Source organism: Rutidosis leptorrhynchoides, chromosome 3 (assembly GCF_046630445.1).
Source record: "Rutidosis leptorrhynchoides isolate AG116_Rl617_1_P2 chromosome 3, CSIRO_AGI_Rlap_v1, whole genome shotgun sequence".
Classification (NCBI taxonomy): domain Eukaryota; kingdom Viridiplantae; phylum Streptophyta; class Magnoliopsida; order Asterales; family Asteraceae; genus Rutidosis; species Rutidosis leptorrhynchoides.
Window position 1 is genome coordinate 360991753 of NC_092335.1, and position 18336 is coordinate 361010088.

The window sequence follows — 18336 nt, forward strand, 5'->3', positions numbered from 1 at the left end:
AACAGCAGCAACAAAACAGGCCCAATAGATTTTGGTAATGTTCGGTTCGGTTGGTAATATTCGGTTCGATAGAGAGAAGATGGTTGGTGATGGGTAGCATTAACCGGTGAGCGTGATCATTTGAATTAATGAATTAACCGGTGAGTGTGATCATTTGCAGTAGATATCACTTGTCAACATGAAACACAAAATCAGCAAAACGCAATGGCAGAAGATGTTGAAGTGCCGTGATGACAGCTGTTTAAACAAAAAAAATATAGGCGTAGATTTTTAAATCTAATGGTCAAAACGAAAAACCCTCAACCACCAAAATCTGAAGCTAACATCAGTAACAAAACTGAGGGACGAAAGAGAAATGAATCATCTCCTAGCAAAAGTTACAGACTTTCATTGAAGTATTTGTATACTTTAGATAGTTCACCCAACGAGAGACATGTGAAACCCGAATGTCTTGTATTACTAACAAACCTGGGTGATATAAATTTGCTGTACAAAAGTATACAACTTAATCCATACATGCTTTTGGCATTCATTTGGTTTTTATAACTATTAAAAAGTTACAAATTATGTTCAGATCCTGCTTACTTTCTTTATTGTCATTCTGATTCCATCAGCGTTTGGCAGAACAATTCTATTTGTTCCAATAGTCCCTCGTTTGGAGATGATTCAGGAGAAATAAGGTCTATGAGAACCTCATAAACTTTTCCCAGATCATCTGGATAACCAACCATCTTCTTCTTGTTCTCTACTTCGGCATCTTGAATTTCATCTGAGTAAACACGTTTTCTGCAGGCCTGCAACAGGACAAAATAACACTAGCATTTAAATTTATGAGTGTTAATGATTTGATTCAGGTTATGGTATATCTCTAAAAGTTTTGAATTAAAAAAAAATTAGGAATAAGGAAACAGATCAAATGGGTCAAACGGATAGCAAGTCAAGGCAAAAGTTTTAAACCTGTTCAAGAAGACAATAGTTCAAGAAGACAATATGAAGATACCAGTTTAACTGGATTAGATCCAAAATGCAACAGCCTGCACAACTCATGACAGCAAATGCTGATGTAGGATAACGACTGCTGATTGCTGATGTCACCACCAAGTAAGCTTTGTGTATCTTCAATTCCTGGCAAAACAACAAGCATACTTGAACAAAAACAAGGTGTTAGTAACTTTGAAAATGTATACATTAGTTCTGAGATAGAAAAAGAATGAACAGCTCTGTATATAACGAAGAAAAGTGAACCTTTTTTGGCAGAAGTAATTTAGTAAGAGCCTGAATATCAGGTTTTCTCCAGTTTGTGTTGTTTCGTCATGATCGAGCAATGCGGGTCCTTTTAAACAAGTGTCATGGATCGTTTTATCAACTAGTGAAATCAATCGAGTGTTCTTAAGTATGGTCTTGGAAGCTTCTACGAGGTTTTGGTGGAGAGAGTGCTTCAAAATTAGAGAAAGAATGCCCATTACTAACAGAGCTTCCTGTGTGCACAGGTCTTCAGTATTTGTGGAGATCAGGTAGTGCATTAACTACAAAAGATACAAGGCCAGATTAATGTCAAGGTAGCAAATATCACTACTCGGAGTACTCGGTCCGGACTTTTTAAGGAGAGTACTGTTGACCAAGTTTGACTTTACTGAGTTTTGATCAATTTTCCGAGTAACCCCGATTTTTGACCGATTTTTCGAGTAATCCCCAGTTTGACAGAGTTTGACTGAGTTTGACCAAGTACTCCCCGAGTTGCATAAAACCAAGTACTCACCGAGTAATTCCGATCTGCAACACTGATCAGTGTGCATGATTGGGAACATTTAAAGTTAATCAAATGAGTGGGTCAAGCGAGTTGGGTAATGGGTCGAAAGAGGTAGTTATTTAGTATGGACAGTCTAGTTTGGTTGATCCACAATCACTTTCTTTCTCCCCTTTTTATTAAAGAGAAACTTCAGGTAAATTATGATGTATTATTATGCTACTCAAGTGCTTATCTATCTTTTTAAAACCCAATTTAGGATGAAGCGTGAACTAGTATTGGACTTCGGTTGACTTTCAACCAAGGTTGAAAAAATGGCTACTCGGGGAGTACTCGGATGTTGACAAAGTTTGACTTTGACTAATTTTGACAGAGTTTTGACTGATTTTCCGAGTAATCCTGAGTTTGACTGATTTTCTCAGTAATTCCGAGTTTTGACCGATTTTGACAATGTTTGACCGCGTTTGACAAAGTTTAACCGAGTGTGACCTAGTACTCCCCGAGTTTCAAAAACCGAGTACGAACTCGCCGAGTAAATCTGAGTTCTGCTAATTTCTCTTTTAGCTATTTTCCTTATTATATCCATTCAACCCATTAGATAAAAATTAAAACCCACCCAGACACAAGTAAATGGTTAAAACATTCATCTTTACGATCATATTATGAAGCTTAAGAGATGGTTGGTGTACCTCTGTTGCTATTGTAATCCACATTTCATCGTCAGAAACTGATTCAACTGAATGTAGTATAGAAAAAACTAGCTGACTAGTGAGATTGAATACATCCGTCGAAAGCGAACGATAATGATAAAGATCCCGAAATGAAAGAGCTAGCCCATTTAAACATAACTGTCCCGAAGCAGTTGGAAATAAGACCATAATTGCTGCAATCATATATAACACTAGCGCAATATCATGTTCATGTCCCCTTTCTTCAATAAGCTCACTCAACAAACACACCAATATTTTGGCTCCATAGTTGTCCCCAGATGCTACCAACTCAGCAAGTTCTTTGAGTTTCACAGTTTCAGTATCATTACAAGCAACAATGTGATTCGAGACGATACATCTTCTACACCACTTTAAAATCTGGATGGATAAATATATACAAATTCTTTCTTGTTGAAACAACCATTTCAGTGACGTCTTGTGGATTCGAACTGAAAGAAACTCGCATTGTTTTTGTTCCATAAGATGGAAGAGGGTATTTTCAGCATCTGGACTATATGGTATTTGGTAGCTTATCTTGGCCAAACCTCGAGAAAGACCGTACAGATTTATAAGTACTTTAATTATCACTGGTTTTACAAGCCCGCCTAAGATCTCAGAGTTATTAAGTAAAATATATTGCTCCAAAGAAGCTAACACCATCCTATCATCTGCAAGCCTAGAAACAGAAGATTTGAGCAATTAAGCACCAAGATTATGAGGGTAAAAACTTTTTAAATTCACAAATAACATTTACTTTTTCCTTATAAAAAATAAAACAACAATCTGAATGATTCCACTCTTTTTTCTAAAGAGTTGAAATTCTGTTTAGCTAGATAATCATATCAACAACAACAACAAAATAGAAATAAAAATAGCTTATAATGGGTCCATTTGGTTATGCTTACTCCTAACGGGTCAAACACATGTATCAATACATAGCTTAAAAAGGAAACGTGTTGAAAGTTACCCAAAGTATATTTACAATGGATAAAACCACCCAAATCATTTCATTAGGGAAGTTGGTTTTTTTTTTTAAAGTTGCTCAAAAAGTAAGCCAACACATCTCTTCCTAGGGGTGTGCATATCACAAGAAAAACCGAGGAACCAAACCAATAATAAGGAACGAACCGAGCTATTTCAGTCAGGTTCTTGGTCAACATTTTGCCAGATTATTGGTCTTCGGTTTGGACCGGACCGAGCCCGAAAATAACATCAAAAATAACCAAATCTAGCAATTTTGATCCGGTCCTCGGTCCACATTTTGCCCAATTTTCGGTCTTCGTTTCGGACTGAACCGGAAAATAACAACAAAAATAACCGAACCGAGCTATTTCGGTCCGGTCCTTGGTCCAAATTTTCAGTCTTCAGTTCGAGCCAGAATGAACCCGAAAATAACACCAAAAATAACCAAACAAAAAATATATATTTCGGTCCTCGGTCCGACTTTCTGCTACAAATTAGGACTCTGAACCGAACCGAACTAGTTTAGTCCGGTTATGTACCATGCACACCCCTAGCTCTACCCCCCATCTAGACACATACAGATATATAACAATCTTAACTATCAATAAACCCACCCAAATTGCCACCTCTATACTTGCAGCAAAAAATTGTCTTTGTTACCTGTCATCGTACAAGGAGCTCGTATATAGTATCAGCAGAACTGCAGACTGGCAACAAAAAACGTCCTGATTGTGTGACCCTTTCAGCCCTAACAGAAACAACAAATCCATTGGATCACAAGGAAGATCCAAAGCAACATCTCTAATGAATTGGCCAAATTCATCTCCAAAAAGCACGTCCAATATAGAACTCAATAAGAAATAAACTCTCCATTTAATCTTCTCTGTCGGAAAAAATCCTAAACATCCAAACGAAAAACTGAACCACGAGGATGAAACCATAACATTTACAAATTCCTTCGGTTTGTAATCAGACTGAAGCAGTATTGAGTGAAATAACTCAAGTATACCCAAGACAATATCCTCATCAATTTCATTGATGTTCATGGAAGCCGATGGCATTAATTTAGTCTTGCATATGTCTAAAATACAGTCACGTAAACCCATATAATTGGAATCTGTTGAGCCCCCTTCAAAACTATATTCATATGCCTCTTTTAGTAAGTAAAGTGAATGTAGCATTTGACCACTATGTTCCCCATAATAGTTCAAGCAAATTTCAATGGTGTATCTTGATGAATCTTGTAGTGATTTAGCAATACTTGAAGTCTGATAAGAAGATGGAGATTTCATTAGAGCAACAAGGACGGTGCAAACTAAGGTGAAAGTTTCTGGAAGCATGTTAGCTTCACCATTAACATGTTTCTTGAGCATCATTTTCATTACGAAGCTTATTTCTTCAATACTGGAACTTGAAATTATTCCAAGGCAGTTTGAAAGACATTCAGATACAAGATTTAATGATTGACATTGAGCAGGATGATATGGAACTTCAGCAACGTAACGTAGGACGGGAACCAGAGTTGTAAACCCGATTGCAAGCCTTTGTTTGAAAGCTACCTCTGCAACCGACAAAAGATCGAGAACCTGTAGGGACGAGGTCACAACAGAATCCTTTTTGCACCCTGTAAACATAAAATTCAAGGTTTTATAAGGAATACAAACTTCCGAATGTAGTCCCAAATTAGCCAAGGTTGCCAAAATCGCCACTCGGGGAGTACTCAGATGTTGACCAAGTTTGATTTGACAGATTTTGACCGAGTTCGGATTAATTTTCCAAGTTTTGAGAGAGTTTTGACCGATTTGACCAACTTTGACCTATTAAATCCGAGTTTGACCGAGTTTTGACTGAGTTTGACCAAGTTTGACTGAGTTTGACCGAGTTTTAACGAGTACTCCCCAAGGTGCAAAAATCGAGTATTCGCCGAGTAATTTCGAGTTCTGCAATAATGCAATTAGGTAGTGTTTGGTTTCAAGGTACGGTTCTGATAGTATTTGGATATGTTTGATCAACCTTGTTATCAAACCCGTACCCATAGTGATTTCTGATTGCCAACCAAACACCAATTTATACAACTATTTTTTTAACCGAGTTAGTTCTGGGGAAAATGCTAGACAACTGAACAAACTGAGTGACCCAAAACTAAGTTTTACTCCTTTTTCTCTTTGATAGAACAGACTAGTTTAAAGCCTGATAAACTAAAGTAGATTGAACGAAATGCTGAACCTACCATATAACCTTAGAATTTCAAAGACATAGTCAGCGATATTCTCTTCAACTAAAGCTTCGACCTCTTTTTCTGAAACACCTCCACAAGACATATACTGAACAATTAAGTCCAATGTAGCAGTTTGAACTTCACAATCTGAAGAAAGCAAAGGCCCTTTTATGGCTTCAGCAAACAAGACATTCAGAGGAGTCTTTTCTAGTTCATGATCGCTTGTTTCCATAAAATTATCTGCTTCAGTGTAATCCTTGGTTACATCATTTTCCAAAGCAGCCTCAAAGAACCCTCTGCGTACTAGCACGGACAATAGCACTTTACAAAAATAACAACAAAAAAATGTTAAAACTATAATGATGAATGAATACACAATGAGTCATGCTATATCAACTATCATAAGTTCTTTGAGGTTAATATAGAATATTAACCTGTTTCACTGAAAATTTTAACAAGCAATCTTGAGATTAATTATCGAAAATCCAGGGCCATGTGTTCTTCCATACGAATTCGGCTCAATTATTCAAGAATTATATTTGCAGGCAAAGTATAAAGTTCATCAACATTCAAAGAAATTTATGTAATTTGTGTGCCAAAATGTTACTGCAGTGGGGAGTCTTAAAATAAGCCACCAATTGTGATCCATTGTAGTAGTTAATCATCACATTGTAAACAGATGGCATCCCAGCATGAACGCATGTTAAACTAGGTATATAAGGTGAAGCACTGTTGTAAATGGCGTCCGTTGCGACACCCGTTGCGGCATTTTGGTGACTAAACCGTTTCGACCCAGTCCCGTTTTCTTATAAGCCGGTCAACGGTCAAAAGTCATGTCAAATGCAAGAAAAATTGGGTCAACACCGGTCAAAAGTCATAAATTCTGTTAAATTCGATCATAAATCGGTCAAATCAATCAAAATATACTTAGTTTAGTATTCCATTTTATATTATATTAAAGCTAATAGCAATTATAGGTTCAAACTTGTCAACCAATGTTTTTTAACTCTAAAATATGTGTAAATATATATTTATATATATGAAAGTCAACATTAGTCAACATACGTTTCGACCCCGTCACGGCCCCGTTTTTTCCGTTACGATGTTTTGAGGTCGCTACCGTTTCGGCCCCGTCTCGCGTCCTTTTCAACCTTGAGGTGAAGAAGCATTGAAATACGTGAAAGAAACAGTTTCATATCATGGAGTATTGACAAACCTACACAGTTCATGCGAACATCATCACGATGAGTCTTCAAAAGTACTTCTAATGACAAGCGTAAAATCTTCGAAGAATGACCACACATGACATCACCTTTTCTACTACCTCCAAAGTCATACTGCGTAGACCATATTTTATAAAGAACAAACAGAATCTCGCCTTGGATCTCTTCACTGCATTTCAAAAGATGAAAACAGTAAAGCAATAATGAAGCAGAACGACTTACATAAGCCTCTGCATAACTATGAGTACAGTCAAACTTTTACCTAGGCAACTGGAGACCTGTTACAAGGTTCAGATAAAGTGCATCTTTATCTTTGATATAACTGTATGCATCGTTCTGTTGAGAATCCAACAGAATACCTAAGCAGTGTAGCTAAAGATTGAAAGTGTTAGCTCGGAATTAATCCACTTAATACGAAACGTTTCTACAAAAGCCAGGAATTATCATGAAATGAAACTAACTAGACATGGTTGTGTATTAGTCATATTGGATTTAAACTACAACTTAGCTCGAATATTGGTCCTGCATCACTTAAATATGACTAACATATACAATGATATTAATCGATACACAAACACAAGTTAGCTAAATTCAAAATTCTAAAACATATGTAATACAAAGAGATACAGAACAAAAGGAATAATTACCATATAAACCTAACGTCTGCTCCAAGATAACGAGCCAGAACACAATTGATCTGAAACCCTAGCAACGAACTCACCGTAAACCATACATTCACCAGACTTACACAACTGATTAATCAAATCAATCATCTGTTTCGCAAGAGGTTCGTCATCAAATGAAGAAATTGCAGTTACAAGCGGTGAAATGAGAAAATGAGGATGAAAAGTGAAGAGGTTGTGAGCAAATTGAGGTTGAGAGATAGCGTGTGAAAGCTGCGAGAGTGCGTATGAAACATGTACAGTTGGGGAATTAGGGTTTGAAATTAGATTCCATAAACAAACTAAACAAATTGAGCCGCCTTCTAGAGTTTGGAGTATTAGAGATAAATTATGGCCTTGTGAGCATGTTAGGTATTGCTGGTGCCGAAGATGCTGGTCGGGATCTGATCGTTGAGGATGATCGGTGCCGGAATAGTACATTGTTTAGTTTATTGTAATTATTTCCCGCGTGATCGTTAATTGAATTTATTTAAATGAATAATGAATAATATTTAATATTTGAATTGAATTGTTGGTTTTCCCGTAAATTGGTGAAATCAAAAGAATGATGATGATTATGATGAAGTAAATGACAAGATTGCCCTTATAATATTTAAACTTTCATTTTGTTTGTGTGTAAAATTGTGAAAAAATTCTTTTATTATTATAACGATCGTAAGACGTATTTATTTTTTTACTTATTAAGTTTTCTGAATTTATAGAAGACGATTGTGAAAAATAAGTGTTACATAAGTAATACTCCTTTCGTCTCAAATCTATTGTCTACTATTTTATTTTGCTATGTTTCAAATTAATTTTCTACTTCAATATATATATATATATATATATATATATATATATATATATATATATATATATATATATATATATATATATAGTAATATAACGCTATAAAATGATTATGTCATCATTAAGTTAATTACTCTTTAATTTTCATATTAATAATGTCATAATTATATATTAATTTAATTAAAAAAATAATACGAATTCTTTTATAAAAAGAAATACTAATCTCTCCTAAATTGTAATTTTAATTTTCTAAAAAAATTTAAAAAACATTTATTATTACTAATCATTATTATTATTATTATTATTATTATTATTATTATTATTATTATTATTATTATTATTATTATCATTATATTTATTATTATTATTAAAAATATAAATACTCAACTTTATTATTATTTACTTTTAATATAATTTATAATTATTATATTATTAATATTCAAATATGAATTATTTTTACGAAATTAAAACGTTACATATGTATGCGAAAATGCATGTCTCTATATATTTGTAAAAACAATGACAAGTTTCTTAGTCAAACGGGTCATTAAAATAAATGATTTTAGCATTTACATTCACTTAATACCTAAAGCATGTCATTAAATTGTTTCGTTTAAACAAACCCGTGATTTCACGGGTCATTATATACTTATAATGTGATAAAAACCTTTGTGCTCCTACTTTATTCATGTAAGACAAAAAGATAGATAAAAAGTAAGGGGTAAGACTGGCAAATTAACAGAACGGTATATGTGATAGATATTTTTTCTTAAACTATGTATTTATTGTTTTAGGACAATAGATTTGAGAGTAATTCTTTGTTTTATAGTATGTTAAACAATTGAAATTATCAATATCAATTTAACCTCTGTGAAGTGTAGGGTAATTGTAAATGTAAAAATTAAATTCACACTTTTAAAATTTTATCTTATTTAATAAGTAAAAAACTATATTGTCGTTGGAAATTGGTCAAATTATTATTATTATTTTTTTTTTTTTTTTTTTTGGGAATCTTCAAACAATATACATTTTTTTTTATAAAAAATGACAATATACACCATTCAGTCTACCAACCATTTAGTAGACTACCTCATAGTGTGGTCGACCACCTATTTTGCAAGGTGGTCTACCACCTATTTTGCAAAGTAGTCGACCAAAAAACAACGCGGACGATCAAAGTTTGGTCGACTTCTGTAGCGACCCGACCAAATCATGTTTGACGGCGCCGACTACTTAGGTCCCGTTACGTGGTCATAAGTCTTTAACATGACGTTTGACCAAAATATGTCGCATTCATTTCATAAGTAAAAGGATGTTTCAAGTTTACAAATGTAGTTCAAAAGACTAGTTACATTACAATGTTTAACGTACGAATGAAACCTATGCACAATTTAAAGTAGTCAAAAGACGCTCCAACTATGCATGTATACTCGACATCCAAGCAAGTATCAAAAAGAGTGCGGAAGCATGTATCAAGTAGCATTCATGGACCTGAGAAAACATATAGAAAACTGTCAACGAAAACGTTGGTGAAATCATAGGTGTTTTAGTAAACGTTGCATTTGAACCACAAGATTTAATATAATATGATTATCAAAATCATTTGCATTCCAAAGTTGTTATTTGTTTCGCGGGCACCCAATTATCAAACTTAACTGTTTTGCACCCTTTGCGTAGTGTTAGAACATACACTAGACTCGAAAATATATTTCATCCACTAACGGTAGCGAACCGTCCGAATGAGGCTCGTCAAGCCCATGTGATCACATAATATAAGTTCACGTTTACACCCTGCAAGTGTAACTAATGATAATTGAATTGAGGATTTTTGTTCAAACCCATACGTGGAATGTTCGTTTTCGTACTTGTGTTCAAAGTGTAAAAGTATGATACGTATATGTTTCTCATCCCATAGTTTAAAGCATAAAAGTTGTTTGAAAGATGGGACTATGATCTCACCTTGAGTGCACGTATGAAAAGTACTTCACAAAGTAACGTGTGCAAAGGACAATGCTAGTCTTGACCTAAGCAAATAGGTCGTATCAATAACGGTAAACACGATAGGTCAAAGATGTTCAATTAGTCATATGGCTCGTTACGACTCGATTATGTAGCATGTGAATCAAATTGTCAAGTTTTATGCAAGATACTATTATAGAAACAAGTTAGAAAGATTGCACAATCATTTGGTTAAGTTTGACAAAAAGTCAAACTTTGGTCGGGTCAAAGTCAACGAAAAAGTCAACACGTTCGGTTCGGGTCCCGAACTATTTTTCTAAGGTTTTCATTCATATATAAGCATGTTAGAACAAGTTACATGTGAATCGGAGGTCCATAGCGTGCCAAACATTTTTCATATAATTGACAAGGTGGTCAGAAGCTGGACACGCCTTATGTCGCGCCGCGACAAAGGCTGGCCGCGCCGCGGCATTACACGCGAGCTGGTACCTGGCCAGTTTCAGTTTTTTAAGTCTCAACCCAAAACCTTTTTATGCATAAAACACAAACCGTAAACACTTAGAACTCGTATCTTATATCGTTAGAAAGGTAATTTGACAAAGAACACAACTAAACACATTTCACTAACCGAAAATATTATTTGCAATAACCGACTTTTCAAATCAAATGATCAATCAATGCACACATTTAATGCTTCAAATTTTACAAGTGCACATTTATGATTCGGGCATTTAATGCATACATAAAACACGCCGTTTTGTAGATAATCAAGCATACAATACAACTAACTACTTACTAACAATAATTCATGGCATTCAATGCATCAAATATTCATTTCAAGCTTATCAAACCCTAACCCAAATTCACCAAAATCACTAATCAAGTTTATGGAGTTTTCTCAAGCAACATACACATCAAATTGAAGCTAGGGATATTAGGAACACATTTAATACATGCATTTATAACATTTAACAACATTTAAGCAATCAAATCATCAATCAAACACACCAAACTTTCAAGTTCATGCTAGTTATCAAAAATAACAAGATCGAACATATAAATCATATATTCATGTTAGACTTGAGCCATAGACACTAATTAACAACTTTATAAGTTAAAAACATCAAGAACACAAAATCTAGTGATTTTAGAAAGTTACCCAAATGTAATGACATCGGTGTGGAATCGAAGAGGAAGTTGCAAGGATTCCAAATATGTAATTTGTTTTGATTGAAGCTTGCTCGGTTGGAATTAGATGATGATTCTTTGAAATGAAGATTGGGTGGAAAACGTGTAAGTTGGCAGGGACACGCTAACCCTGTGTGCCGTAGCACCCACCAATCCCACCCCGAAAGAGACCTGTACCGGAAAATTACCTCCTCCCAGTTACCCACAGTGGCGGCAAGGCGATCTTTACCCCAGCTAGCTAGACCCCCAAAAGCACTTCACAAACCTCCCCCCGGAGGGAGAGATAATTCCATGCGGGGCGCCCAGACTGAGAATCGAACTTGCGCCTCTATTGGGTGGAAGCTTCCCCCACTGTGGGCCCAGGGATCAAAGGCATCGGGTACCACTGAGCTATAAGCTCGTTGGTCTTTGAAATGAAGATTGAGAGAAATTTGGAAAGTATTAAATGAAAATGGAAATGAAATGAAAAATGAAATGAGGAGGTGGGGTTGACTAGTCAAAGCTAGTCACCTCTTTGGCACCTTGGCAAAATTAGTCCCTTAAGTTCGGTTACGGGTGCGTGAGTTACCTAAACAAGATGTTTTAAAACGCGTATTAATGAGGGATGTCATAAACATATAACGGAATTTAAATAGTTAAACGAAAAAGTAAACAGAAAAAGGCGGGATGTTACATTACCTACTCCTTAAAAGAAATTTCGTCCCGAAATTTAAGTAGGCGTAGTAGTCGTTGTTTCTTCCTCGGAATCTTGCGTTTCCGGAACCGGGAATAGATGAGGGTATTTCCTTTGCATTTGATCTTGCCTTTCCCAAGTAAACTTGGGTCCTCTTTTGGCGTTCCAACGGACTTTAACAATCGAAATTTGGCTTTATTTCAATGTATTGACGGAGGTGTCCACAATTTCAACCGGTTCCTCCACAAAATGAAGTTTGTCATCAATAGTAAGTTCCTCGAGAGGGACGACGATATCGGGTTCGGCAAGGCACTTTTTCAAGTTAGATACATGGAAGGTAGGATGAACGGAGCTCAACTGAGGCGGAAGATCTAAACGATAAGCAACGGTTCCAATACGCTCCAAGATTTCGAAAGGACCAATATACCTCGGATTTAGCTTCCCGCGTTTCCCAAAACGGATTACACCTTTCCAAGGTGCGACTTTTAACATTACTCGATCACCGACTTGAAATTCGAGGTCCTTGCGTCGTTTGTCGGTATAGCTCTTTTGACGACTTCGGGCCGTCCTAAGCCTATCTCGAATTTGAATGATTTTCTCGGTTGTTTCGTGAATGAGTTCGGGTCCGGTGATTTGTGTGTTGCCTACTTCGGCCCAACAAAGAGGTGAATGACATTTTCGGCCATATAAAGCTTCGAATGGTGCGGCATTAATACTCGCGTAATAGCTATTGTTGTAGGAGAATTCGGCGAGAGGCAAGTGTTTATCCCAAGCTTTTCCAAAGTCGACAACGCAAGCATGTAGCATGTCTTCCAAAGTTTGAATTGTGCGTTCGCTTTATCCGTCGGTTTGTGGATGATATGCGGTGCTCATGTCTAAACGCGTTCCCAACGCTTCTTGTAAAGTATGCCAAAATCTAGAAACAAAACGGCCATGTCGGTCGGAGATAATCGATAACGGTACACCGTGTCGGGCTACGATTTCTTTAATGTAAAGTTGTGCGAGTTTCTATATGTTGTCGGTTTCCTTCATGGCGAGAAAGTGTGCGGATTTGGTGAGACGGTCAACAATAACCCAAATGGTATCATAACCGCCCGTCGTTTTTGGTATTTTGGTGATAAAATCCATTGTTATTCTTTCCCACTTCCATTGCAGGATTTCGGGTTGTTGGAGTAACCCGGACGGTCTTTGGTGTTCGGCTTTGACTTTGGAACATGTCAAACACTTGGCAACATAAGTAGCTACGTCCCTTTTGATGTTCGGCCACCAATATTGTTCTTTAAGGTCGTGGTACATCTTATTGGCACCAGGGTGAATCGAGTATCGTGACTTATGGGCTTCATCTAAAATAAGGCTTCGTAGGTCCCCATATCTAGGCACCCAAATCCTTTCGGCGAAATATCGAAGTCCGGTCTCCCTAACTTTGAAATCGAGAGACGAGAATGTTCAAGAGCTCGTGTGAAACGTTTTCATCCTTGAGAGCCTCATCTTGGGCTACCCGAATTTGGCTATTAAGATTTGTGTGGATGGTGATGTTTAAAGCTCGTACTCGAAGGGGCACCGCTCTTTCCTTTCGACTTAAGGCATCGGCTACTACATTTGCCTTTTCGGGATGGTAACGAAGCTAGAAATCGTAATCGTTTAAGGTTTCAATCCACCTTCGTTGTCTCATGTTTAGTTGCTTTTGATCGAAGATGTGTTGGAGACTTTTGTGATCGATAAAGATAGTACTCTTGGTTCCATAAAGATAGTGTCTCCACATTTTAAGTGCAAAGACAACGGCTCCGAGTTCGAGATCATGTGTCGTGTAGTTTCGTTCATGAATTTTAAGTTGTCGAGAAGCATAAGAAATGACTTTCATTCGTTGCATCAACACACACCCAAAACCATGTTTCGAGGCGTCGCAATACACAAAAAAATCATCGTTGCCTTCGGGAAGTGACAAGATAGGAGCGGTGGTTAGCTTCGTTTTCAAGATTTGAAATGCGGATTCTTGTTCGGTTGTCCAAACGAATTTTCTTCCCTTATGAGTTAACGTGGTTAGAGGACAAGCGACCAAAGAGAAATCTTTGATGAATCTATGATAGTATTCGGCGAGACCCAAGAATTGACGAATGTGAGTAGGAGTAGTAGGAGTCTCCCATTTACTAATGGCTTCGATTTTTGATGGATCGACTTTAATACCTTGATCACTTACAACATGACCAAGAAATTGAACTTCCTTCAACCAAAATTCACACTTGGAGAATTTGGCATAGAGTCGTTCTTGTCTCAAGAGTTCAAGCACAAGTCGAAGATGTTTTTCTTGTTCTTCTTCGCTTTTAGAATAGACCAAGATGTCATCGATGAACACAATGACGAATTTATCGAGATACGGTTTGCACACGCGGTTCATAAGGTCCATGAATACCGCCGGTGCGTTAGTGAGACCAAATGGCATGACAAGGAATTCATAACTACCATAACGAGTTCGGAAAGCGGTTTTGGAGACATCTTTCCCCTTAACCCTTAATTGATGATAACCCGAGCAGAGATCGATTATTGAATATACACGTGATCCTTGTAATTGATCAAAGAGGTCATCGATGCACGGAAGAGGATATCGGTTCTTAACCGTCAATTTGTTTAGTTCACAATAGTCAATGCACATTAGTAGGGATCCATCTTTCTTCTTAACGAATAAAATCGGAGCACCCCAAGGTGAATGGCTAGGTTGGATAAAACCACGATCAAGTAGTTCTTGAATTTGACTTTGCAATTCTTGCATTTCGGATGGAGCGAGTCTATATGGTGCACGTGCTACGGGTGCGGCTCCCGGAATAAGATCAATTTGGAATTCAACCGGTCGATGAGGTGGAAGACCCGGCAATTCGTCGAGAAATACATCGGAATAGTCACTAACAATTGGCACATCATCGATGTGCTTCTCATCGGACTCGACTTTCTTAACGTGAGCAAGGATCGCAAAACAACCTTTACGGAGTAGTTTTCTAACTTTAATGCATGAAACGAGGTTGAGTCCGGTGCAACTCTTATCGCCATAAACAATCAAAGGTTCACCATTCTCGATAGGAATCCGGATTGCTTTAAGATCACAAAAGATGTGAGATTTCGTTTTGGCTAGCCAATTCATACCGATTATTACATCGAAGCTTCCTAGTTCCATGGGTATCAAGTCCATTTCAAACTCATTACCCAAAATGTTTAACGTACACCCCCGGTAATATGTGTCGGCACTCAATAGTTTCTCGTTGGCCACTTCAATGGTATAAGTGGTATCTAGTGGGAGTGGTGGAGTGCTAAAAGAATGAATCAATGTCTTGGATACAAAGCACTTATCGGCACCCGAATCGAATAAACAAGTAACATAAGAGTTGTTGAGAAGAAATGTACCCGTGACTAATTCATTGTCATCTCGGGCTTCCTCGGTGTTGATGTTGAAAGCTCGGCTGCGTATGTTGGGGTTGGCTTTCTTCTTCGGACATGCATTTCTAAAATGACCCGTTTGGCCACATTCATAACAAGTACCCGATTTTGGTGCATTGGGCATTTTTTAGCTGTAGCGACCCCAACAAATCGTCAATTTGACGGCGTCGACTACTTAGGTCCCGTTGCGTGGTCATAGGTCTTTAACGTGACGTTTGACCAAAGATATGTCGCATTCCTTTCAAAAATAAAGATTGTTTCAAAGTTTATAATAATTGTTCATCCTAAAGTTACGTTACAAAGTTATAGTTACATGTGAAACCTATGCGACACAGTTTTAAAGAAAGTCAAAAGACGCTTCATGAAATGCATGTATACTAGACATCCAATGCAAGTATCAAATAATGAGCGGAAGCATGTTTCACATATCGTTCAAAGACCTGAGAAAAACATAGAAATCTGTCAACAAAAACGTTGGTGAAATCATAGGTTTAAGTAAGTAAGTGAGTAAAAGTAAGTGAGCAAAAGTAAGTCAAACCACAAGATTTGCAACATTGATAAAATAATAGTACATTCTAAAAGTTAATATTCATGAGCACCCAATTATCAAGGCTTAACATTCCGTCCGTTGAACCCCATCATAATAGTGCTAGAACAACACTGTGTCTCGAAAATATATTTCATCTGTGGACGGTAGCGAACCGTTCGAGATGAGGGTTTGTCAAACCCATATGGCCATACAACATAAGTTCACGCCTACACTTACACCCTGCAAGTGTAACTAATGATAATCGAATTGAGGATTTCATTCTAAACTCGTATGTAGAATGTTTGTTTTCTGGTACTTGTGTTCACTTAGTTAAAAAGAAACGTTTATGTTTTCTCATCCCAAATACAAGTTCAAAAAAAAGTAAAAGTGGGACTATGATCTCACCTGGAGTGCGAGAGTAAAAAGGTACTTTAACAAGTAACGTGCAAAGTACGAACGCTAGTCTTGACCTAAACAATTAGGGTTGTATCAATAACGGTAAACACGATCGGTCAAAGATGTTCAATTAGTCCTATGGCTCGTTACGACTCGATTATAAAGCATGTGAATCAAATTGTCAAGTTTCATGCAAGATACAAGTAAAGAATCATGTTAGAAAGATTGCATAATCATTTGTTTAAGTTTGACAAAAAGTCAAACTTTGGTCGGTCAAAGTCAACGAAAAAGTCAACACGTTCGGGTCGGGTCCTGAACTATTTTTCTGAGGTTTTTATTCATGTATAAGCATGTTAGAACAAGTCTCATGTGAATCGGAGGTGCGTAGCATAGCAAACATTTTCCAAAAATGGACAAAGTTGGACAACCTACTTTGGCGCGCCGCGCGGGTATATGGCGCGCCGCGCCATTACCTGTGTAGAGAAATCTGGCAGTTTTTAAGTTTTATGCACGAACCTAACTGTGATGACCCAGAAATTTCTGACCAAATTTAAACTTTATCTTTAAATGATTTAACGTTTCCGACACGATAAGCAAAGTCTATAAAACCGAATCTCAAAATTTTTGAACTATTCAAGTACCCTTCGGTTGTTCTCAACGATTCGCGAACCATTACATGTAAATAGATACATATATATACTATAACTTGAAAACGTAATAAAGTTTTAATTGTTTAATACTGTACATTAAACTTATTGGTTTAAATATTTATTTGAATATATATGATAAGTTGGAATATTAATTGTATGAATAACTTGCGACGTATATTTAAAACGTGTTTATGAATGTTGAAAATATATATTAACTTGGTCATAAAACGATTTGTTATTATATATATATATATATATATATATATATATATATATATATATATATATATATATATATATATATATATATCAACAAATAGCGAGACAATGATTTATAGAAGTAAATGACCAAAACACTTGAAAGTTTAAGATACACTTTGAATGATATAGTTTATTGATAATTTAAGACTATATTTTGACAAAGGTACGAGTCACAAAACGTAAATTGCGAGTTTTCTAAGCGTACAAAAATGCGTTCGAGAAACCGGAACCGGGACATAAGTCGAGTGACAATGTACGGGTCATCGGAACGAAAATTACAAGTCAACTATGCACATGAATTTAATAAAATATATAATTAATTATTTAAATTATATATATTATATATATTATATAATAATATGTCGACAAACAAGAAAACAAAAACATTTTGAGCTGGATCAGGCGGCCATGCGATCGCATGGCAAATACACTAAAAACCCATGCGATCGCATGGGCATCAGATTTCAAAAAGTTGCCTATAAAAGTCCAGTTTCTGCTCGAGTTCTTACACATATATTACTCCATGTGTAATATTATTATTATTTATTATTTATATTAATTATTATTATTATTATTATTATTATTATATTATTAAGATTATTATTATTATTATTATTAATCTTAATATTTTTAGTAATATTATACATAAAATACTACGACGAGGTCATGAGCTTGTCACTTTCAAAATGGTTTTTCGAGCGGGATAGAGCTAAGGAAATTATGAGTTATAGCTATGGAGGTTATGGGTATGATTTGGGGATTATGCTCGTAAAGTCAAACCTAGTGTTTATCATCTCCGTTACGTTTACGTACTTTCCTACAATATTGAATCTCAATACTGATACGTAAGCACTCATATCTTATCTTTTATATATTAATTATGTATCCATGTCTAGTGCTTGAGTATATATATTTATATAT

The 18336-nt window shown here is 36.2% G+C and overlaps 1 pseudogene; it reads right to left on the reverse strand.

Moving 5' to 3' along the window:
- Positions 1–596: 596 nt before the first annotated feature.
- LOC139901232 (protein PUTATIVE RECOMBINATION INITIATION DEFECT 1-like) lies at positions 597–7964 on the reverse strand (annotated as a pseudogene).
- Positions 7965–18336: the final 10372 nt, after the last annotated feature.